This window comes from Ranitomeya variabilis, chromosome 3 (genome assembly GCF_051348905.1).
Source record: "Ranitomeya variabilis isolate aRanVar5 chromosome 3, aRanVar5.hap1, whole genome shotgun sequence".
NCBI lineage: Eukaryota > Metazoa > Chordata > Amphibia > Anura > Dendrobatidae > Ranitomeya > Ranitomeya variabilis.
Window position 1 is genome coordinate 715,194,943 of NC_135234.1, and position 25,477 is coordinate 715,220,419.

General features: G+C 45.4%; 1 long non-coding RNA gene across 1 annotated transcript in view; it reads left to right on the top strand.

Annotated features, from left to right (window-relative positions):
- Window positions 1-20,607, top strand: part of LOC143818555 (uncharacterized) — a 419,173-nt gene extending 398,566 nt beyond the window's left edge. The window contains exon 3 of the long non-coding RNA XR_013224604.1: window positions 20,488-20,607. This is a non-coding gene — a long non-coding RNA (uncharacterized LOC143818555). The remainder of the gene's footprint in view (window positions 1-20,487) is intronic.
- Window positions 20,608-25,477: the final 4,870 nt, after the last annotated feature.

The following is a 25,477-nucleotide window of genomic DNA, read 5'->3' on the forward strand; positions in this document are numbered from 1 at the left end:
CCCATCCCGGACCCCTGTGCCCCCGGTTACCCCCAGTTCGGGTTCACGTCGGCATACAAATGGGCTCTGCGCCCAGCCTGCGGGCCCGGCATGGCGGCTGGGGGTCTGGAGCTCAGGCTCTGCGGCCCCGGGATAGGGAGGTGGCGGGAGGCCGCTCGCAGGAGGAGAGGGGCGGCCGCACACAGCCAGGCCCGGATCACAGGCTTCCGGGACTGACGGAGAGGAAAGGATGGGTGGTGCCTCCAGAGCACAGCGACCCCCCTACGGACCGGAGGAAGGCGGCGCCGCAAACTGCACTACAGGCTGCCTGAACACCTGACATCCTGCACCCGAACCCCCGACATCCTGCGACTAATCAGCGACAGGCGCTGTCCACCCGCGAATTGGGGCGGGATTTGAACCATGCTTCGCTGGTTGGTCACACCCAGTTGGCTGCGACCAATCAGCGAAAGGCGCAGTCCGGCCGCGTATTGGCGCTGGATTTCAACCACACTTCACTGATTGGTCGCGACCGGCCAGCCGCGACCAGTCAGCGATATTGGCGTGGAATTTAACCCCCACTCACAGCGCAACATACATGCATACATATTCTAGAATACCCGATGCATTAGAATCGGGCCACCATCTAGTATATGTATACAGTATATATATATCATAATATATATATAATATATATTATATATATATATATATATATATATATATATATAATATATTATAATCAGTATGGGGGGATGAACCTTAGCCAGTGGACAATATACTGGTGACGTCATCCCCACACCTGAGGCTGTACACACCTCTTTTTGGCTGGACAGGTCTCTCTCTTTCTCCTGGGACACCATTATGTTACACATTACCTGAGTATCCTCTGTAACCCCTTTTCTTTCTAGGCCCTGTATTCCAGCATTAACCCCCCTAACTCCTTAGGGATAGCGTGTAATATTATTAGTTAATTGGGGGTTTGAAGGTGTGATATTATTGTATTAGTGTTGCAGTATCAGTATATGTATGTATCTATATGTTTATATAGTCGTCAGCTTGGGTATCTAATATATAAAGCTGAATGTGTCTGTATATGTGTGTGTGTGTATGTCTGGGATTGGCATCTGCACCGTCGCAGCTACAGCCACAAAATTTTGCACAGTCACACGTCTGGACCCCGAGAGCGTCATAGGCTATGTTGTGAGGCAAAATTTTAACCCCGCGCATTCCAATTCACCAAACAATTTTGCCCCTATCTACATAATGGGGGAAAAAGTGAAAGGAAAAGTGTTGGAGGCAAATTGACAGCTGCCAGATGTGAACAAGGGGGACTTAAAGAGTGAGAGCGATGGCGCCAAAGAGTATATACTATACAGTTGCTAAGGTGGGGCCACAACATGGGATACTCACCACACACGGGGATATGAACACACACACAAAATGCGCCACACACTACCACGTGCTTGAACACATATCACCCTCAGCACACATTTCACCACACATACACCAACCTCGACACATAAAATTCGAAACACAAAAGTCGCCGCTCAAAACTCGCCACGTGCAAAACTTGCCACATGCAAAACTAGGCTCACGCAAAACTAGCCACATGTGCAAAACTCAACTCATGGAAAACTTGCCACACACAAAACTTGCACAAGCGGAAAAATTGCCACATGCACAAAAGTTGCAACACATGCAAAAGTTGCCTCACACAAAACCTGCACATACTCAAAACGCACCAAACATAAAACTCGCCACGCGCAAAACTCGCCATGCGCAAAACTTGCTGCACACAACTTGCTACACTAACCTGTCACATGCAACTCGACACACAAAAAGTTGCTACACACATGTCGCCACACAAAACTCATCTCACAAAAGTCGCTACATGCATGTCGCCACACGCAACTCAACACACACAACGTGACACATGAAACTCGCCCTAAAACACACACAAGTCTGGTATTATCCTTCAAAAATAAAAATCTGATTAATAAGCAGAAAAACTACAAGAGCAACAAGTGTATCATATAGGAATCCGGCAGCTGTCAGTAACATGACCTGTCTATTATGTGTATGTGTGAGCTAATATATACTGCCAGGGGGAGGGCTTCCTGTTGGCTGGGGATTTATCAGGCTGCCAATTTAGCTTACAAATACTGAGGTAAAAATACTGAGCAAATAACGTGTGAATGAGGTCTAATACAGGAGGAGATGACATACAGATATATACTATATACAGGAGGAGATGACACACAGGTATATACTATATACAGGAGAGATGACACACATATATACTATATACAGGAGGAGATGACACACAGGTATATACTATATACAGGAGGAGATGACACACAGGTATATACTATATACAGGGGAGATGACACACAGATATATACTATATACAGGAGGAGATGACACACAGGTATATACTATATACAGGGGAGATGACACACACATATATACTATATACAGGGGAGATGACACACAGGTATATACTATATACAGGAGGAGATGACATACAGGTATATACTATATAAAAGAGATGACACATAGGTATATAGAGGAGGAGATGACATACAGCAGGTATATACTATATACAGGGGAGATGACATACAGGTATATACTAAATACAGGAGATGACATACAGGTATATGCTATATATAGGAAGAGATGACATACAGGTATATAGTATATACAGAAGAGATGACATACAGGTATATACTATATATACAGGAGGAGATGACACATAGGTATATACAATATACAGGAGGAGATGACATAAAGCAGGTATATACTATTTACAGGGGAGATGACATACTGGTATATACTGTATACAGGAGATGACATACAGGTGTATACTATATATAAGGGAGATGACAAACATGTATATACTGAGGGGAAAATGAGAGGTGTGAGGTGAAAATGAGGGGTGTGAGGTGAAAATGAAAAGGTGTGAGTGCAAAATGAGAGGAGTGAGGGAAAATAGTGGAGTGATCGGAAAATGACAGATGTGAGGTCGAAATGACAAGTGTTAGGGGGGAATGAGAGGAGTGAGGGGGGAATGAGAGGAGTGAGGGGGAAAATAAGAGGAGTGAGGGGGAAAATAAGAGGTGTGAGGGGGAAAATGAGAGGCGTGATGGGAAAATAAGAGAAGTGAGGTGCTATAACTAACCACAGATATTTACTATGCCCAGGCAACGCCGGGCTCTTCAGCTAGTATATACAGTATATATATATAGAGAGAGAGAGAGAGAGAGAGAGAGAGAGATTGTATATATGTTTTCATGAATATTTCAGCCCATGGATCCATTGTATGTCCGTTTTGCAAGCCGGCGAGAAAACCTCGCTGCACGGATGCCATACGGATTACATATGGAGGTTTACATGCGCAAAATAAGCTGCCACACCCTGCCTACGGATGACATACGGATCACTATTTTGGGAACATTTCTGCGTATTACGGCAGTAAAAAACGGACCTTATTTCCATAGGCTGAGTGTGACGCCGGCCTGAGAGGAGTGAGGGGAAAATGAGAGACGTGAGGGGGAAAATGAGAGATGTGAGGGGGAAAATGAGAGGCGTGATGGGAAAATGAGATAAGTGAGGTGCTATAACTAACAGTTAGTTACTGTGCCTGGGCAACGCCGGGCTCTTCAGCTAGTAAATATATAAGTATGTAGTCAGGGGTGGGATTCAAATTTTTAACAACAGGTCCTCTAAGTCGCGGCGGCCGGAATTTTGGCCACGCCCATTTTCAATAACCCCGCCCATACTAATAAGCCACGCCCAGTGGCACGATTCATATTTTTGGAAGCAGTTTGTCTCCCTTAATGAAAAAAATACGTTGTGACATACGGTATTAAAGTCATGGACCATACTGTATAACGGCCACACGATGCTCCATACTGTATAATGGCCACACATGATGCTCCATACTGTATAACGGCCACACATGATGCTCAATACTGTATAACGGCCACACATGATGCTCAATACTGTATAATGACCACACATGATGCTCCATACTGTATAATGGCCACACATGATGCTCCATACTGTATAACGGCCACACGATGCTCCATACTGTATAACGGCCACACGATGCTCCATACTGTATAACGGCCACACATGATGCTCAATACTGTATAATGGCCACACATGATGCTCCATACTGTATAATGGCCACACATGATGCTCCATACTGTATAATGGCCACACACAGTTCTCCATACTGTATAATGACCCCCCCCCCTGTATGCATGGCTCATACTCCCCCCCCGTATGCATGGCTCATATTCACTCCCCCCTGTATGCATGGCTCATATTCCACCTCCCCCCTGTATGCATGGCTCATCTCTCCACCCCCCCACCCCCCGTATGCATGGCTTATCTCTCCACCCCCCCCCCTGTATGCATGGCTCATAATTCCCCCCCCCCGTATGTATGGCTGATGGCTCATATTCCCGTATGCATGGCTCATAATTCCCCCCCCCTGTATGCATGGCTAATGGCTCATAATTCCCCCCCCCCTGTATGCATGGCTGATGGCTCATAATTCCCCCCCCTGTATGCATGGCTGATGGCTCATATTCCCCCCCCCATATGCATGGCTGATGGCTCATACTCCCCGGTATGCATGGCTCATCTCTCCACCCCCTCCCCCGCTCCTTCTCCCATCTTGCATGGCTCGGGCGGCTTACCTTCCTCCTTCATCCCTCCGCCCCCCATACTCACCTGTCAGCTGTCCCACACACCGCGCGGCTGCGCCGACATCCTCCCTCTGACTCTGTCCCGCCGCAGCGCCTTCTTCCTGAGTGAGCGGTCATGTGGTACGGTTGATTAAGGTCATGAATATGCGCATATTCATGACCTTTAATGAGCGGTACCACGTGACCGCTCACTCTGGACGCGCTACAGACGCTGAGACCAGGCATCGCTGGAGCTGGGTGAGTATCGTCTTCAAGGAGGGAGGGTGGGACTCGGAGGCGGGCGGGGGCGGTCGGTCGCGTTTGTGACCCGGGACTAAAAAAAAACAAAAAACCTTGCTCAGGTGCCGCCCCCCCCCGCAATGTCGCCGCCCTAGGCACGTGCCCTCGCGTGCCTAGTGGCAAATACGGCCCTGTGTGTGATCCCGGCCTTAAGGGCACAAAAATTGAGTTTGAAAATTGCTAAATTTGACAAAACCTTGTAAGTTATGCAGTGTCCAGTTGTAGAACTACAACTCCAAGCATGCCCTGGCAGATTCATGCTGGGGACTATAACGTCCGGAGAGGTATGTTTGGGTAATTACTGCACCAGTCCTTCACATAATTCATAGGAAATATTGCAAATCCCTAAAGGTACCGTCACACTGGGCGAGGTTGCAGCGATATCGCCAGCGATCCGTGACGTTGCAGCGTCCTGCATAGCGATATCACTATGTTTGGCACGCAGCAGCGATCTGGATCCTGCTGGGATATCGCTGGTTGCAGGGAGAGTGGACGAACTTTCTTTCGTCGCAACTCTCCCGCTGACATCGCTGGATCGCCGTGTGTGACGCCGATCCAGCGATGTCTTCACTGGTATCCATGGTAAACATCGGGTTACTAAGTGCAGGGCCGCGCTTAGTAACCCGATATTTACCATGGATACCATGGTAAAAGTAAAAAAAAAACACTACATACTCACCGTCTGTTGTCCGTCACGTCCCCTGGAGCTTGCCGTACTGACTGTCTCAGTGCCGTCCGGCCGTAATTCAGAGCCCAGCGGTGAACCTGCAGTAACAGCGGTTCACCGCTGGGCACCGCTGTTACGGCCGGCCGGCGCTGAGACACAGTCAGTGCGGCAAGCGCCGAGGGACATGAAGGACGACAGAAGGTGCGTATGTAGTGTTTTTTTTTTTTTTACATGGGGACTTCGGCATCGCTGAAGACAGTTTCAGCGATGCCGAAGTCGCTTGGTCGCTGGAGAGAGCTATCTGTGTGACAGCTCCCCAGCGACCACACAGCAACTTACCAGCGATCACGTCGCTGGTCGCGATCGCTGGTAAGTTGCTCAGTGTAACGGCACCTTAAGTGACAAGTACACAGCGGCGCACTCACCCTTAAATCCAGCCTTATTCCTGGCAGCCTGAAATACAGAAGTCAGCAGTGAATCCCAGGCGCCGGTCACATGACCCTGGAGGACCCCAGATGATGGGCTCACTCACCATAGCGCAGCGCCGGGCTGCCTCATACACGGCTCCTGCTGGGAGTGGGACTCATAACAAAGCCGCGCTCAGGCCGGAACCGCAGCTGCTGCACAGCACGGGGCGTCTCACTGTTACCATGGCAGCCGATAGCTCCCAGTCTCCTCCCACCATGCCACTGCGTTTACTAGTTATCTCGGCCACTCACATTAACCGCCACTCTACCCGTGCCCTGCAGTAGAGGCGCTTCCGGTGTGAGCGAACTGCATTATGGGGATTGTAGTTTACACCCTCCCGGGGTGAACAATCCCCACCAGCAGCACAGCAACCCGTCCGGGGGCGGTCCGGAGGCGGTCCGGGGGCGTGGTAACCATTTTCAATTACCGGAACGCTGGCAGATAGAAATTTTAGTAAACGGCTGCCCCGTACCGGGTCGTACCGGCTGAATCCCACCACTGTATGTAGTAGACTGTAGACTTGTGTGTGTAATAAATATGCTTTATTGATACACTATTTTGTCTCAGCTAGTATATAGTATAAGGAACAGATAACGTTAAGGCATTGCTAAGTGGATATTAATTATTAATAGTCGTGTTCAGCAGTAATAGTTAATATTAGCTCCACACCAAGAAAATGCACCCTTTAAATTCCAGAATCTAGGAGAGAGTACTTCTGTAGCCATGTTCACACATTCAGTATTTGGTCAGTATTTTACATCAGAATGTGTACGTCATAATCAGGAGTGGAACAATCAGAGGAAAAGTATAATAGAAAGACATCACCACTTCCGCATTCCTCAATACTCTTCTTGGCTTACCAAATACTGAATGTGTGAACTTGACCTAACGTTTACCCTATCTGAAATGTAAGACTGAAGACCAAGGGCACATTCATATGAGCATATTTTTTGTCCAAATGGACCCAACATTAGTCTATGTGCTATGTATATGCTATGTGCCAGGGAAGAACACGGAAAAAGTCCCTTATTATGGTAATCAGATTAGTGGGAGTTTCAACAGTGGGATACACACCCATATAAAAATGGCCACCTGTCCAATTTCTGTAGATTGCAATATCCTTGTAGGTAGGATTAAGCTGATGGTGTCTGCACGGATGCAAACATTCCTGAGAGGAGAAACTCAACTAAACTTTCAGACTATTTAGCGCCGCTACTGTGCAGCTTAAAGGGCGTCTGTCACGTTAAGCACAGTTTGTGGTCATCCAGCAGCTCTGGAATGGCTACCATGAACAGACTAGATGTAAGCTACTCTGTTTCACAGATCCCAGAGCTTGCCCCGGCCTTCAGTCTTTAACCCCTGTACAGGAATCAGGGCATACACAAGGGTTCCTACACTGGGTTCAGAGTCAGCTGCTCTTCAATGGTGGAAGCTGGCAAGAAGGATAGTCAGGTAGATGGGTCCGAACCAGAAGGTATGGGAGGAAGAAGAAATGCCAATAAACTAGCCAAAGTTACACACGTGGTCAAAATTGTTGGTACCCCTCGTTTAATGACAGAAAAACCCACAATGTCACAGAAATAACTTGAATCTGACAAAAGTAATAATAAATAAAAAAAATCGATGAAAATGAACAAATGAAAATCAGACATTGCTTTTCAACCATGCTTTCACAGAATTAAAAAAAAATAAAGCTCATTAAATAGGAAGGGACAGAAATGATGGTACCCCTGGAAATAATGTGACAGAAGGGACATGTTAAATCGCGGTGTGTCCACTAACTAGCATCACAATCTTGGAATCAGTGAGTGGCCTGTGACATGAATGCTTCAGCCCCGAGCACATCCTGCAAGCCTCTCCTGTGACTTACATTATTACCTTACTTAATAATTAAAAATGATAAATATAGCTGTAACTTCTCATACATAACCAAAATCCCTCCATAATGCCTGGATAAGACACCATGGGACACACAGATACCAGAAGGAGACAGTGATTTCTCCAATCAAGAAACCAGAATCTACATTTTCTAAAACTGGTGGATGGTCCAGGTCAGAGGGTAACGGGGCAATGATTTCATGTTCCCCCTGGAATTTTACTGTTAATCCTTGAAATGTGGATGTACAGTAAACGCTCTGTGTGAGCTGATGCACGGATGTTTAACCCTTTAAGACACTAGGGTCAATAATGACCTCAGCATTTAGGTAATTAGACAGTGGAAGAGGACTTCTCCTTTCTCTTTATCAACCCTCCTTATGACATGGTTGCAAGGTGCAGACATTGCGGCCAAAGACCTAAGGGTACCGTCACACTAAGCGACGCTGCAGCGATAGCGACAGCAATGCCGATCGCTGCAGCGTCGCTGTGTGGTCGCTGGAGAGCTGTCACACAGACCGCTCTCCAGCGACCAGCGATGCCGAGGTCCCCGGGTAACCAGGGTAAACATCGGGTTGCTAAGCGCAGGGCCGCGCTTAGTGACCCGATGTTTACCCTGGTTACCAGCGTAAAATGTAAGTACATACTTACATGCGTCCCCCGGCGTCCGCTTCCTGTAATGACTGAGCGCCGGCAGTAGCAGGGCACAGCGGTGACGTCACCGCTGTGCTGTGGTTTCACTTTCAATTTGCGGCGCTCAGTCAGTGTGGGAAGCGGACGCCGGGGGAAGCATGTGAGTATGTACTGTTTGTTTTTTTTTACATTTTACGCTGGTAACCAGGGTAAACATCGGGTTACTAAGCGCGGCCCTGCGCTTAGTAACCCGATGTTTACCCTGGTTACCAGTGTAAAATATCGCTGGTATGGTTGCTTTTGCCGTCAAACACGGCGATACACGGCGACCTAGCGACCAAATAATGTGCAGACCTTCTAGCAGCGACCAGCAATTTCACAGCGGGATTCTGATCGCTGCTGCGTGTCAAATACAGCGATCTCGCTCCCTAGGACGCTGCAACGTCACAGATCGCTGGCGACGTTGCTAAAGGTACCTTCACACGAAGCGACGCTGCAGCGATAGCGACAACGATGTCGATCGCTGCAGCGTCGCTGTTTGGTCGCTGGAGAGCTGTCACACAGACCGCTCTCCAGCGATCAACTATGCCGAGGTCCCCTGGTAACCAGGGTAAACATCGGGTAACTAAGCGCAGGGCCGCGCTTAGTAACCCGATGTTTACCCTGGTTACCAGCGTAAAATCTAAAAAAAACAAACAGCACATACTTACATTCACGTCCCCCTGCGTCCACTTCCTGACTGACTGAGCGCCGTACAGTGAGAGCAGAGCGGTGACGTCACCGCTGTGCTGCTTTCACTTTCACTTTGCGGCGCTGAGTCAGAGGAGGAAGCAGACTGCAGGGGACGCAATGTGAGTATGTGCTGTTTGTTTTTTTTACATTTTACGCTAGTAACCAGGGTAAACATCGGGTAACTAAGCGCGGCCCTGCGCTTAGTAACCCGATGTTTACCCTGGTTACCAGTGTAAAATATCGCTGGTATCGTTGCTTTTGCTTTCAAACACAACGATACACAGCGATCGGACGACCAAATAAAGTTCTGGACTTTATTCAGCGACCAGCGACATCACAGCAGGATCCTGATCGCTGCTGCGTGTCAAACGAAACGATATCGCTTAGCGAGGACGCTGCAACGTCACGGATTGCTAGCGATATCGTTATAATGTCGTTTCGTGTGAAGGTACCTTTAGTGTGACGGTACCTTAACAATGGGGTCAGGTTGCTTCCTTGGCTAGCAGTAATTTCTTGACTAATTTCATGACTATGGCTATTGTAATGGCTGCAGTAGACATTAAAATATTGGTTATTACACCCACTGACCTTCACTCAACTAAATGTCACTGCGGTCAAACAGTTATAGAACGTTCCCCAAGAAATAGTCCCTCCTTAATTCTCCAGCGTCTATGAGTCACAAATGACCTTGATTACCTCCTACAGATTAGTCAAGCTTGTAAGATTTCCAGCAATTCACAATATATTATACAGTACTTACAGTACAGCGAGCCCTTGCACTCTATATGATATGTGCTATTTTCCTTCATACACCCTGTAGGCAATAATAAAAACCCAGCGGCTTCGTACCGCTATATTATTGTGTCAATGAGCGGGCTGAAAGTGTCAGGTGAGGAGTAGGCGGAAAATCGCTGCAGATGAAAACAACTTCATCTAAATGTAGAAGTGTATGAAAATGCAATTTGCAGGGTTTACGGTCTATTAAAGACACGAGCGTAGAATATCAGAGCCAGGTTAATGATGATATACAATGGTGTCGAGAGAAGCTATTACTCTGTACGGGGATGATCTCGCTCTGCTGTTAAAAGGTTTTATCAAGTGCAAACAGTTTACAATCAACTGAAATATTTGTAATATTTTTATGTTATTACTTTTTAGAATAGATTTTTTCTGTTTTCACCAATGTCATTTATAAAAAAAAAAAATAGCCATGATGGATTTGAATTGAGTTGAGCGAATATGTTCGGATTCGGTCAGCGAATCTGAATTTGCCATATTTGCCACATTGCTACCCTATTTGTGCCTACTTTATGTTTGAGGATCGGTTCCGAACATATTTGTTCATTTCTACTCCTATTGACTGCAATGACGTTCACCGAATATTACAAAAACAATATTCGCCGCCGGTCGTAATTGGAAATTTTGAAAAATTCGCTCAACTCTACTAACAAATCCACATGGTCACCGGCTGACCCTCATTTACCACAATGAAGGCTCCAATTAGTAGTGTGAAGGAGAAAAGTCGCACAATGTGTAAATGACAAACCATTCCCTATTAAGGCATACTGACATGTAAGGGCAGGTGCGCACAGCTGTAGATGGGCCAACTATGCAAATTACACTCTGAACAAATTCTGTCCAGAGTGTCATCCGATTCTCTTGGATGAGGAGAAGATGGAGAAAAAAATGTCTCCATCTCCTCCATTCTGTGAGGCGCAGAAATCAGACTGCATTCAGATGTCATCCGAGTGCAGTCCAGTGATTTCCACACACTCATTGACTTGCATGGCTCAAACCCAGGCATGCAGTATTTTTTTCTTTGGACCTACACTGTCCGAGGAAAGTATGCACAGCCCTATAGACTAACATTAGTCCGGATGCGATCTTATATTTTGTCTGGTCACAGTTGGACTGAAAAGACGTTCGTCTGCACCTGCCCTAAGAGGGTTGAATATAGCTCAGCCGTGCCCTCTTACAAGAAACTGGGACATTTCTCTAAATTGGTCTTTTTCTTTGATTGTTCCCTAGAAACGTGGTTTCGTTTGCATGCCCCCTTCATAGTCTCCATACGGAGCATACTGCCCATTTACATTGTATCATTGCGCATTTACGAATTATGTGGTGTGTGATTGCGGAAGATGGGTAAGATGGATGCCACTCGGCTAATATGGATTGGTGTGTCTGACATAGGCCTGGAATGATGGATGGAGTCTAAAGTGTCCCTCTTTAGCGGCAAGTCTTGTGTGAGTGCCACAGGTTAGTTGGGTTGCAATATTTACATGATGAGACCAGATAGGAGTAAAAGGGGTCAGTGTTAGCACCGCAGGGTGAACACAGGTTATGAAGGCCGTAGTCTTCCTACCACCCGAAAACAGACACAGAGGGAACTGTTTGAATTGTCTGTGCCTAAGTAAAGTAGGACATCTGTGTGAGTGCAGGGGGTTGGTATGGTACCTCTTCTCTTGCTACTCATCCCCACATGAGTGTTCTAATATACTGCAAATGTATTGTGCATGTGAGTGAATATTGTGACAGGACGGCCACTAGGTGGCAGCAGCAGAAGGCACTAGAAGGGGAGCAGTGGTAGACTACAAGCAGGCATGGGTTAACTTTGAGGGAGGAGCAAGTAGATAAGGGAACAGCAGCAGGAAGTCAGTGAGCAGAGCTGGAGCAGCCATGCCCCTTGCCCCGGGCAAGAAGTGAATAGAGTGTAGAGCCCAAGCAGCCCTGCCCTGGGCAAGAAGTGAATAGAGTGCAGTGCCTGGGTGGCCATGCCCAGGGAAAGGAGTAAATAGAAGCTGTGTTGCAGAGACGGGGAAAGAGTAGGAAGATTCCAGACCTCTGGGACCAGAGTCAGTGGTTGGGAGTATCATCCTGAGACTGCCCCATAGAGGCAAAGCTGCACTACAGAAACAGTGTGAAACAGTGATGGTGTATGCGCGCTCAGACAAGAGGCCAGTACACATTGAGTCAAGGGTCCACGTGAGTACAAGAGTCCGGCAGCCTGAGACCAAGACAGGGTCAGGAAGGAGCGCGGACTGGTGCACAAGAAGAGAGTCAGCAGCTGAGGCTGAGGATTGAATAGAGGCTGTGGAGAAGGGATGGAATTCATATCTGAGTAGCACATTTTCCCAGGACAAGACTAGAGATTCAGCAACTAGGACAGAGTGTGTGCTAAATGTGAAGGACTGCCTGCTGATTATAACCCGTGCCTGAAGATATTGATCCTGCTAAACCTTTTTGCAATCTGTGCCTGAAGACATCTATTCTGCAGTTAGAGGGAACCTGTCTCCCCCAAAATCGAAGATGAGCTAAGCCCACCAGCATCAGGGGCTTATCTACAGCGTTCTGTAATGCTAGAGAATAAGCCCCCGATGTATCCTGAAAGATGAGAAAAGAGGTTAGATTATACTCACCCAGGGGCGGTCCCGCTGCGGTCTGGTCAGAGAGGCGTCGCAGTCCGGTCCGGGGCCTCCCATCTTCTTCTCGATGGCGTCCTCTTCTTGTATTCACACTGAGGTCAGAGCAAAGTACTGCAGTGCGCAGGCGCCGGAAAAAGTCAGAGAGGCTCGGCACCTGCGCACTGCAGTACTTTGCTTTGCCCTCAACAGGACAGACAAAGTACGCCTGCGCCGGAGCTGCAGCGTGAAGAGAAGAAGAGGATGTCATCCTATGAAGATAGGAGGCCCCGGACCGGACCGCGATGCCCATTGGACCCGGACCGCAGCGGGACCGCCCCTGGGTGAGTATAATCTAACCTCTTTTTCTCATCTTTCAGGATACATCGGCGGCTTATCTACAGTATTCCAGAATGCTGTAGATAAGCCCCTGATGCTGGTGGGCTTAGCTCATCTTCGATTTTGGGGGTGACAGGTTCCCTTTAAACATTTCCATTATAAAAAGCATTGGACGTGTCATTGTCTCTCTTTTCGCTGCCCTGGGAAGGAGAAGTGAACATGGAACGGAGGTAATCAACTGTATAGCAGTACCAGGACTTTATCTATCTTTTCATGTACAAGGTGCCAGGGTGCTGACTGTTGCTTAATGAACTAGCCCACAACTACCATCTCGTCCCACCTTGTTACACATGCGTCGCCTGAAGTAGTGACCCACATAAAAGTGGGACATAGGGATGCCAGTAGTTCCAACAAAAGTTGCATCTCCATGCTGTCTTTGGTATGGAACAATGAGCCGCTCCTAGCAGAGGAGGAAAGCACGGCTCCTGTCATTGTGCGCGGGTAAGAGAGACACCACAGTCCTAGAAGATGGCCACAGGAGAAGACGTGAGTCTGCGAGGAGTGCAAGAAGAGAGCCTGCAAGTAAGGGAGTGATGCTGCCATGTTGTCAAAGTGACTTACCGCCTGAATGAGAGGCAACCCAGGGATAGAGGCAAGATTGTGAGAGTGCCCAAATACCCTGCGAGAAAGAAGTCTGAGGGGCGGCAGCCTGTGACAGTAAAGTCCAAGTGTGAGAGTAATTCACTCCCAATTGTGGTACACCAATTATAGTAAAAAGGCTTAAAGGGGTATCCCATCTCCAGGATCCTATCCCAATATGTAGTGAGTGTAATAATAATATTAGCAAACACCTCCAATTAGAAATATAATATAGTTTTTCTGATTTGCTATGTCGCTGTCCTCAAGTGCAGGCATTGCAGGACCTTAAGTATCCATGGTTACGATCATTAGTGAATCGCCCGCCAGGTCCGTAGGGTACTCGGTACCGGGTCTGGTCAGCTCAAAAAGGGATGTCACTGTGGCGGCGACCCGGTCTGTGGCCCTGGGTGCCTATGTTAAAGGCAAAAGTCTTTAAAGGGGGTTTGAGAACAAAGTTTGTGTTTGTGACGCCACCTGTGTTATTTGGTCAGTGGGGACTGACGCTGCTTAAAGGGGTCCTCTGGGGTGATGGTATGGCAGCTAGATGGTATAACTTCCCACAGGTGAAGTAGGTCCCCAGGGCTCCCATGTGTAGATGGAGATGGTGAATGGAGCAGTAAAGAACGGAGGACACAGATTTGCAGTCTCTACCTGGTTTACTGTAGGCTTCAGGCAACCGCAGTCCAGGGCACCAGATCACAGGTACAGGCAGGGTCTGGCCAGCTTGGAAGCGAATTCAGAGTCCCCTTTACCAGGTGGAGTTAAAAGCCTTCCTCATAGCACGGTGGTATTGTAGTCCCTTGCTGCCTATGGCTTCTGGCAAGGTCCTCACAGTTCCTCTCTGTCCTCCATAAAGGTGGGACACTAACCCGTATGACAGGTGGCTTGAGTATTTTTACAGGGTCTTTATCACGACCCGGGCTCTATGCGCCACTGTGCCTCCTGGGTATTAGGTCAGGCAGGTAACTTGCAGTTCAGCTGTCCTGCCGATTTCTCCTGTGCCTCTTAGAGTCCGACACAACCTCGGTCTTCCCGGCTACCGGTATCTGCGCTCTGCAAGGGAGGTAGCCCAGTCGCAGCTGTCCTCCCCAAATGTCACTCTCCTGTGCTTCGCTCTCCTGTACGCTCACTAAACAATGTCCTTCCTCCCGTATCTCACTATCCAGGAGCTGCAGCAACTCTGGCTGCACGGCCCTTCACACGTCCTTCTGCCTCAGACTCCTCCAGTCTGCTGTCCGGCACTATCTAACTTTCCCTCCATACCAGAATTTATATATAGGGGAGCCACCCACAAGCTGGATCAGAGCTCCCCCTTCTGGCCTGAAGTGTGAACATGTTGTGTGCTTTGTTGTTACCTGATAAAAGGAATCCTCCTTCGTTTCCAAGCGTGACATCACTCTCCCCGTGAGGAAAGCAATACCACTGTAACAACCAGGACCCTGGTGTGTTACATTAGCATCTAGCTAACTAACTTTCACTATATCAGTGGTCATAACCATGGATACCTAAGGTCCTACAGTACCTGCACATGAGGAAACAGACAGGGGTGATTCAAAGACTTATTGTAGCAGTCCGGATATACGGTTACCTGGATAAGCACATGTTCAGACACACACACAAGTCTAGGATACTGATTCAGGGACTGGCTGAACATGGACCAGGGGACGGGGTACAGGCTCTGGCCAGGTACTACTAGTTCAGGACTGACCACAACAGGACCAGGGACTTTGGGTTCAGGACTAACCTCACACGGACCAAGGACTTCGGGTTCAGGACTGGCCACACAAGGACCAAGGACTTTGGGTTCAGGACTGGCCACACAAGGGCCGGGGACTTTGGTTTCAGGACTGGCCACACGAGGACCAATAATTTTGGGTTCAGGACTCTAGCCACACCAGAACCAGGCGCTTCGGGTTCAGAACTGGCACACAGACCGGAAAACGAGGTTAAGGTACTAGCCGCACTAGGACCCGACACTATAGGCTCAGGACTGTCTGCACCAGGACCAAGGACTTCTGGTTCAGGACTGGCCACACAAGGACCAGGGATGTCGTGGTCACCACTGGCTGCCCAAGAACCAGGAACTTCGGGTTCAGGACTGACACACGGACCGGGAGACGAGGTTCAGGTACTCAGTCACTGGCTGCACTAGGACCAGGCAGTAGGGTTCAGGAATGTCTGCCCCAGAACCAGGGACTTCTGGTTCAGGACTTGCTGCTCAAGGACCAGGGACTTTGGGTACAGGACTGGCCACACAAGGACCAGGGACTTTGGGTTCAAGACTCTGGCCACACCAGGTCCAGGAGACTTTAAAACTCATTAGTAAACTACCATACTACCTAATGGTTCGCGTTCGCTTGGTGCCTCCCTATTGGGGAGGATGCCTTTTAGACAAGATGCTCTCATCTATTTTCTGGGAGCCATCTTGCAGGTGCACCCTAATAATAAATGCCTTTCAGCCACTTATTGGGGGCATTTTACTATATGCTAGTGCTGCCCCTTTAAGAGCAGGGGAACGCACTAGGCTCACCGCTGGGAACTGCGGCATGCACACAGCTGGAGGCAGGGAGCACACCGGGGATCATGTCATGTGGATGGGGCGGTGAGAATGCCTGCATGCATGGGGAATGGGAACCATGCAGGGGTGCCGGAAAATAGCATTATACTACTGAGGGGCGCAAGAAGAGAAAGAAGTTATTCTGTGTTAAGTCCAACTGACAAATACCTGTCCACAAAGCTTGTAAGTTTTACAACATTCACACTTGTGCCTCCTGTCTGGAGCAAAGTTTAAAGTAAACTTTATGGCTGCCTCCTGTCAGTTTTTCCTCACCCATTCCTATGAGGGAGCCCATCCGTACAGTTCAGCCTGCTTTGGTGTTGGGACCAACATCAACATTTGCGCATCGCCTACAGACAATATAAAAGGGCATTTCCCTGATTAGGATATTGTATATTAGTCAGGCCTGAGAATTGTTGTTCACCTCCTGATTGGCTGCAGTGGTCACATGATGTCCCCATTATAGAGGGCTTATTGATCAGTTGTGTACCTGGCAGCAGCGGAGAGGGAGATCAGCAGGGGAGTATATTATTTTATTTTTTATTTTTTTGGAGCCCATGATGGGGCATTTGAAAAAAAAAATAGAAGAAAGAAGACAATTTAGGGGTCACAATATTTATTGCACACAGTGATCTCACAATATGGGAATGAGATCACAAGTCCAAAGATGTCACAGCAATAACAGCAAGACAATAACCAGAATACAGGGCTCCTGTACACACTGATGTCACATTAGTATGGAGACACTAACCATTACACCCACTATAGTACCCCCTCTTTAGGGCACTTGTTATCCCATTATGCCAATGCAGCGGTCATTTTGTTTTTTAGTTAGGTGCACAGCCACTGAGTTGGAAATTGGACTTTTCCTGCTAGTATGGGTTGTGAATAATTGACTTTTTTCCAAGCCTATAGGGTTTCCGATCCTGCCAACTGCGATGAAGCTCAGGATGCTGCCAGGTGAAAGTTGTGTGATCATAATATCAGTGCTGGCAGTTCTCCTCCAGACAACAGCTAGTGTGTAGTGCGTATGAATAAATGCTGAACACATCACGAGTTGGCACCAGCTAACAATGCTAGACTCAAGAAATATCACCTTAGGCTCTGTTCTAAAAAACATTTGGACAGCAGTGAATAGCATGACATAAAACGTTATATAAAAGAAAAAGTTGTAGAAGTGTCGAAAAGCCAGATTAATCTGGTTCTGAACCACTATGGTATGTGTATCTCATAAACCACATTTAAATTCTTAAAGTTGCGTATCTAATGCCAACTTGTCAGCAGTATTTCAGCTTACCGTAATTGGACACATACGGTACATTCCTCCCCTTTTATTATAGACATGTGATCACCACTCTGACCACCTGTCAAGTACATGCTCACATGTGTAGACAGGAAGTCACTCACTGACTTCCTGTGAACTGGTGACTCATAGACAACTGCGCTCCACAATCGCTGTTCTATGCAGCTAAAGATATCCTTTCTGATCTTTAAAGGGAATATACTGTACATGTGAATTTCTTCAAACAGAAGTTGCAAGATTTATTATTTTTATTTATAATACAGTTTATGAGATGGAGAAAAAAACCAAAATGTTTCAAAAATATTTTTTTTAAAAAACATTTAACACAAAAATTTGGTTTAAACAATGCGCCATTTTCCAGAGTCACATTTCTTTTAAAATAGTAGTGCTACAGTTGGTGAATCCCTGTAATAATTAGGAACACATTTATAAAGGTCACCTGACTCCCTTTATCTACTTAAGTATCCTATATGTTTGTGCTCTGTGTAGAATCTCCAGTGTATCCTAAGAGATGCAGTTTCAATCTGTGTCCTCAGCATTCTGCTTGTAATAGCAGACAGGGAGAACCCTATCACAAGCAGGAGGTTCGGCAAAAAGGCTGAATCTGCAGAACCTACAATAATGTAAGACTCTGCAGTGTGATTTGTGGAACAGTAGCCACTGGTCTAACACTGTTCTATCACTTGCCATTAAATAGAACATGCTTGTCAACTTTTTCAACATAATCAATCCCCTTTTATAGACTTCACCTCATTTTATAGACTGTGCCTGTTTTGCAACAAACAACCTTTTACAAGGTTTTTCCTCACAATAATGTTTTTCAAAATCGCTAAGTTAAGAGAGATTTTAGTGACAGTGTAAGTATGAGCAAGAATTAATTCATTACTCCCTGGAACGTGTTGTTTATTGCATATTGGTGTTTGTAATTCTACATTAGAGGCCCCTAGCGACTGAAAGCTGCCCTTCCCTTTTAACATTTTCTTCAGTAGGATATTTACAGATGTGGTCTTCATCGACTGTTGCAGATTGACCCATATGATAGGCGATAACTGACCGATGTGGAAGGTCAAACCACTGAGGCATTTCCTTTATGGATATTGAATTGAATTGTGAGAACACCCTTTAAGAGGGTTGTCCACTACTCGGACAACTATTTCTCAATCGTTATGATTCCCCCTTGTAAAATAATAACACCTTTACTCACCTCTGGTGCCGGCGCCATTCCAGCAGTGTCAGCACTGGCTCTCCCAGGGATCGGCGGCAGTCAAGTAGCATACCTCTGGCGGATGTGAGAGCTGCTCTCGGTTACTGGTTAGTTAGCTGGTGTGACTTCCGTATTGATTCTTGCTTTTCCTCTCTCTACTTATGTTGCCATGTGGAGCTGCGCTTTGTTCTTGTTGCAGGCAATGAGAGGCAAAAACTCTATTTCTTTAAACCTGATGCCGGAAATCTGGTCTTGTTGATAAACATTACCAAACTTTCACCAAAACATTACTTTCAAAATTGTTTAGGATGTTAGATGTTTCTAACCTCAAGAAGAATTTCCTATTGAAAACATGACTGTATAGTTTGGAAGAGGAGACTTATTTGGGTCTCTCCTCTCCTAATATGGATATGTCAGATGGTTACAAATGTATCACACATCTAAAGTTTGGCTGGAGGACCTAAAAGATGTAAACTCCCTTTTCGGAATGTGGTTTTCAGTTACAAGCAAAGTTTCACTTCTTCATGGGACAAAGACACCGAGCATTAGAATTAGGATGTGTTTATGCCAACTTATTTTTATACTGTTTTTCCAGACGTTTTGTGTATTAGGCACACAGATTCACTGAGTAAATTATCCAATTACTTTTGTTATACATTCTATTGCTGAACTAGCAGGGATAACCCAGTAGATAAGTCCACTCCGCATAAAGTACAGGTTTATACTAATAGCAAATATCGTTGGTGCATACGAGGAAAAGGCGAACAAAGAACGACCATATAACAAAATCTTTATTGAAATCCACAGAACACAATAATGAGTGGCACCACAGCCTGACAGTAAACTGTAATATAATAGCAGTAGACAAGTTGTAAAGTATGATAGGTGAAGGCACCACAATATAAAGGGCCAAGTGTAGGCTTGTTGAAACTAAGTCAATAACTAAAGTGCATAGTACATATAACTCATACACCAGGAGAGAGAGCAAGGGAATTACCAATGTACATTAGACTAAATTAAACTAAGCCGTAAAGATGTAAAAGCAGTTTACCTGTGACCAGCGATGGTGCCACAACCCCTACGCGTGTTTAGGCGGCGTGCCTTCGTCAGACCGCAGATCTCGTGCCTAGGGTGCCCCAGGCAGACTCTAAAAATGGAGACTAGAGATGATTGAAACAATTCATAAACGTGTCCTCTGTCGTCTATTTCCTTTCTGGGCCTTTGATGTTTCCATTCTTCATTAGGCCCCCATGCCGTCACTACTAGTGATGAGCGAGTATACTAGTTGCTCGGGTTTTTACAAGTACGCTCGGGTGGTCTCTGAGTATTTGTCACTGCTTGGAGATTTATTTTTTGTTGACTCAGCTGCATGATTTATGGCTGCTAGACAGCCTGAGTACATGTGGGGGTTGCCTGGTTGCTAGGGAATCCCCACATGTAATCAAGCTGTCTAGTAGCCTCAAATCATGCAGCTGCGGCAAGGAAAACTAAATCTTCGAGCAGTCACAAATATTCGGAGACCACCCGAGCGTGCTCATGAAAACCCGAGCAACGAGTATACTCGCTCATCACTAGTCATAAAATGAGTTTTCTGGAGGTAGTAGCTCTTTGTCTGATGTGACTTGGATACCTCGTCCTCATTTCTTTTTTGCACAGCCCTTTTTCTTCACTTTGCGTACTATGTGTTTTTCTTCAGAGGACCTTCCTGATTCTTGCAGTTGCCCTATACAGTACTTCATTGGTGCAAGTGTTGTACCTAAGTTTACAGAACCTAAACAGGTAGGCAACAAGTTACCTATTTTTTTTTAATCCAAACTGTCTTTCTTTATGGCACATCATGTGTTTCTCCTTACAGAAACTTTAATTGAGCACTCACTAGTCTCCGATGACAACTCAAATTCAGTTTGCAGTGACCCAAAGTCATTCAGTGAGCATTCATTTTATCTTGTATTATTAATGTTTTTAAAAATTTGGGGTTTTCCCATGAACAAAAGTTAATTTTAATCAATAGATCTTGGAATAATGATAATAATTTCCACAATGGATGTGTTTAAATAAAATGTTCCTGTGCTGATATAATCTTATAAATGTGTTCCTGCTGTGTACTGGGTAATTAATGGCTGTGTCTGACCGTAAAGGGAAATAGTCTGATAATACCACAGCTCCTAGACAGTCTGGGATGCACAAGAGAGTATACAGGCAGGACAGAATATACAGTAGAGGAATACATGACAACATGTTTACTAGTCCTGTAATGATAATATCTTGGTCATAAAACAATGATTTTATCAAAACTACAGCGAGCAGCCCAGTAAGTGACACATTGTTGGAATTTTGGTGTTGCATATCTGAACTTAGTTTTTGCTTTGCAGTATCTCTACTTGATAGCATTGTTATCTCCCATATTCTGTGATTTCAGACCAATTTCTAACAATATAACCAAACTGTTTAGTCAAATCTGTACACTAGCAGCTGTCACCGATGACACAGGGATCTGAATAATGACATATTTATTCAAAGGCTGAAAACTGAGTGGGATATTGTAAAAAGTAGTTTATGTTAAGTGTATCACTAGATCTGTAAGCTCGGAAATCAAAGTTCTACAGGGAGAAAAACATCAGCCAAAGAAAAGGTTCTACAGTCACGGCATCCACCCACCGCCCACAATAATTTGGCTTCTAGTCTGATCCTTTCTGAGAAATGCTGATATGATAAACTAATATTTATTACTTGTACAAACAATGTATCCCTCTGCTTAATGATTTCCTGGGAATTTCACATTTTCTGACCATTTCTATGAATGGAGGGTTTTCTGAGAAAAGCTCCCATTATGAGAAACTAATAGAAGTTAACGATTTGTGACCATGGGTAATATGACTGCCAGAAGATAAGATGGCTTTCAGAAAAAGAGAAAAGCTATTAAAGGGGTTGTCCACTACTACCTCCATATAATTAAACTGGGTGTCTGACTGATTAGGATGAAGCTTATTAGGTGGTTTTTAAATAGATAGGGATCTCCTTAGCTACATCCATTGACGTCAATGGGAACTATGTAATACATAAAGTCCCCCAGTGAGGGCGCTGCAACAAATCTACATCCTTGCCTGGTTTTTCCAAAGTCAATGTGATCACTGGGAGGGATTAGGAGGGTGTAGAAGCAGGACATCTTATAAATGGCTTATAATTAGTGATGAGCGAGTATGCTCGTTACTCGAGTTTCTCCGAGCATGCTCGGGTGGTGTCCAAGTATTTCAGCGTGCTCGGAGATTTAGTTTATGTCGATGCAGCTGCATGATTTGCAGTTGCTAGACAGCTTGAATACATGTGGGGATTGCCTGTTTGTTAAGCAACCCCACATGTATTCAAGCTGTCTAGCGGCCGCAAATCATGTAGATGCGTCAACATAAACTAAATCTCTGAGCATACTGAAATACTTGGACACCACCCGAGCATGCTCGGAGAAACCCGAGTAACAAGCATACTCGCTCAACACTACTTATCATTTGAGATTTTCTGTAATAAAAATGAGATTGTAAAGCAGGGTGACCCCTTTAAAAAGATCATCTAAATATGCATGTCAAATGGTTATTCACAAAATATTAGGTTATCCCCATTGGATAGGGAATAACTTACTGATCTCTGGAGGGTTTTAACCACTGGAACTTGCCCCAATCCTGAGATCTGGGCCCTGGAACCAGACAATACTGAGTCTTGTCCTGAATGGACTGGAGATGTCTATGGGACTGATGGAAATAGCAGAGTAGCACCATAGAGGATAACTTAATATTTTGAGAATAACTTTTTAGTGAGGATCGGTATTGATAGTGTTCAGGTGCCTGCTATAGTATTTGGATAGTAGATTAAGGAGAGTCTGTTACCACCAAGACTTAAATTGAATGACACTGCTCAAAAATATAAAGGGAACACTAAAATATCACATGCTGGATATCACTGAAATATTCCAGTTACAAACCTTAATTACATAGTGGAATGCATTGAGAACGATAAAACATAAAAAATGACCAATGTAAAACAAAATTAATATCCCATGGATTGAAATGATACTCAAGATCAAATTGCAGGCTGATCCAACTTCAGTAGAAATGTCTCAAGACAAGGAAATGATGCTCAGCAGTGTGTGTGGCCTCCACGTGCCTGTAGGACCTCCCTTCAATGCCTAGGCATGCTTCCAATGAGGCGGTGGATATTCTACTATGGAATCTCCTGGATTAAAGCATCAGTCAAGTCCTGGGCAGTCTGTGGTGCAACATGGCGTTAGTGGATGTAATGAGACAAGGTGTCCCAGATGTGCTCGATTGGATTCAGGTCTGGGGAATGGACAGGCCAGTCCATAGCATCAATGCCTTCATCATGCAGGAACTGCTAACACACTTCAGCCACATGAGGCATAGCATTGCCATGCATCAGAAGGAACCCAGGGCCCAGTGCACCTGGATATGGACTCACATTGGGTCTAAGGATCTCATACTGGTATCCAATGGCAGTCAGGGTATCTCTGGCTAGCACATGGAGAGCTGTGCGACCCTCCAAAGAAATGCCTCTCCACACGATTACTTACCCACTGCCAAACCGGTCATGCTGTCCTAGAGTCCTCTCCATGTCTCCTGGTGTACTGGCCTGTCTCCTGGTATCTGGGGGTTTTATATTCCCATGCCAGATAGGATACAAATGATTGACATGAAATTATATCTCCCATATTATTCACATCCCATTATCAGCTGTCATTGTATTCATACCTTTTTGGGAGGAATAATTTGGGAACAGCATGATCTATTAAAAAAAGGAGCCCCACGACTGTTTTATGGGGAATACAAGATTTTACTTAAACAGAATCAGAGTTGGCAGATCCGGCGTGAGGCATAAAAGTTTCCTAAAAAAGTTAAATGTCTCTAATATTCCCTAATTATTATATTTGCTAAGTTACACTCCCTTACAGAAGTTGTCCTGATATGCCCTACTTTCAGGATTAACTAGGACACTTAAGCATATCCATTATTTACCATTACTTCATCAATTAGTCTTCTAATTACATTCCATCAACTCTTTTGTGGAAACAGGAATTTCATTTTCCTAGAATGTCCAATGCGCTAACATTCCATAGAATGATGAAGATTTGTGGAAAACTGCTACATAAGGATTGTTGGGACGCATACATCGTGGTTCTTACATAACGAGCCCTGAAGCTTTTTTCCTTCATTACGCCCATGTCTAGATGCTTTGTGACGCACAATGAAAACATCAGTTGTGTACTAGAGTATACTGGAGTCCAAAGTAGTTAGTATTTAATACTGAATTTTTATAATGAATATTTACAGTTAAGAATTGGACGACGTGGCTAATTGCCATCTAGTAGATTGGTGGCATGCCCACAGTGCCCTACCAATAGGATTGGCATCTGTCTCAAAACAGGTGGTGCTGTCAGGGGAGAGGTGGTTGAAAATTTGTATAGAAATCCCGACCACCTCTACACTGTGGCGGGACAGTGTTTGAGTCACATGTGTGATAGAAATATATATATCATATAGATCTCACTTGCATGTATACTCCTTTAAATCATATATACTTACATAAAGACATATATATATATATATATATATATATATATATATATATATATATATATATATATATATACTCAGCTAGTTTATAATCAATTGCTCAATTTAACCACATGAGCTAGGCCAGATGGTTTTTGGTACTTTCCAGTATGTTTCAGACACCTAAAAAACAGGAACTTAGGCCAGATGTCCTGAAGTAATGTCTAGAATATCGCTAAGTCTTGCTGAAATAGCAGGATAAGGGTGACAGCTGTTTCCAAGACTGCTAAATCAGCTTGTTGCCAGGTAGACTTCAGTCCGAATATGTCATGTACTCAGTTAAATACATTATGTACTCAGTCAGCCAATGAAATAATAGCTAGACAATATGGTAATTAACTAACCACCCCTAACAACCCCTAACCACTCCTTTCTATATGCAATTATAAAACTATGTACAATAAAGTATCAGTATTGATGGAATGTTATTGACACAATGTTGTGCAGTCTCATTCTTGATGAGCGCTCAAAATGCTCAGTCTTATTGGGAGCGGCCGCAGCACACACAGGGATAAATTTATCCAAACCAAATTTCCATATCAAGTGGCGCCCAACGCGGGGTGTGGACGAAACACACGGGACCCTGCTGACCGAAGAGACGGAGGTGTTGGTCACGGCCTTGGTTCACAGGACGGAGACTGCGCAGCTCCATAAGTAAGGTAAGAAAATGTTATCATCTTACCTGAAAGTCCCCTGTGCCCAGTCCGGGTCTATACCTCTTGCCGGTCAGGTGTGGTCACCACCGCATTCCCATGTAGTGTAAAAAGTCCAAAGCCTGTATCCAACAAACCCCAAAAGTTTTTATAATGAATATTTACAGTTAAGAATTGGACGACGTGGCTAATTGCCATCTAGTAGATTGGTGGCATGCCCACAGTGCCCTACCAATAGGATTGGCATCTGTCTCAAAACAGGTGGTGCTGTCAGGGGAGAGGTGGTTGGAAATTTGTATAGAAATCCCGACCACCTCTACACTGCAGCGGGACCCTGTCCTCTAGACAGCGGGACCCAGTGGTCACAACAGTGTTTGAGTCACATGTGTGATAGAAATATATATATCATATAGAT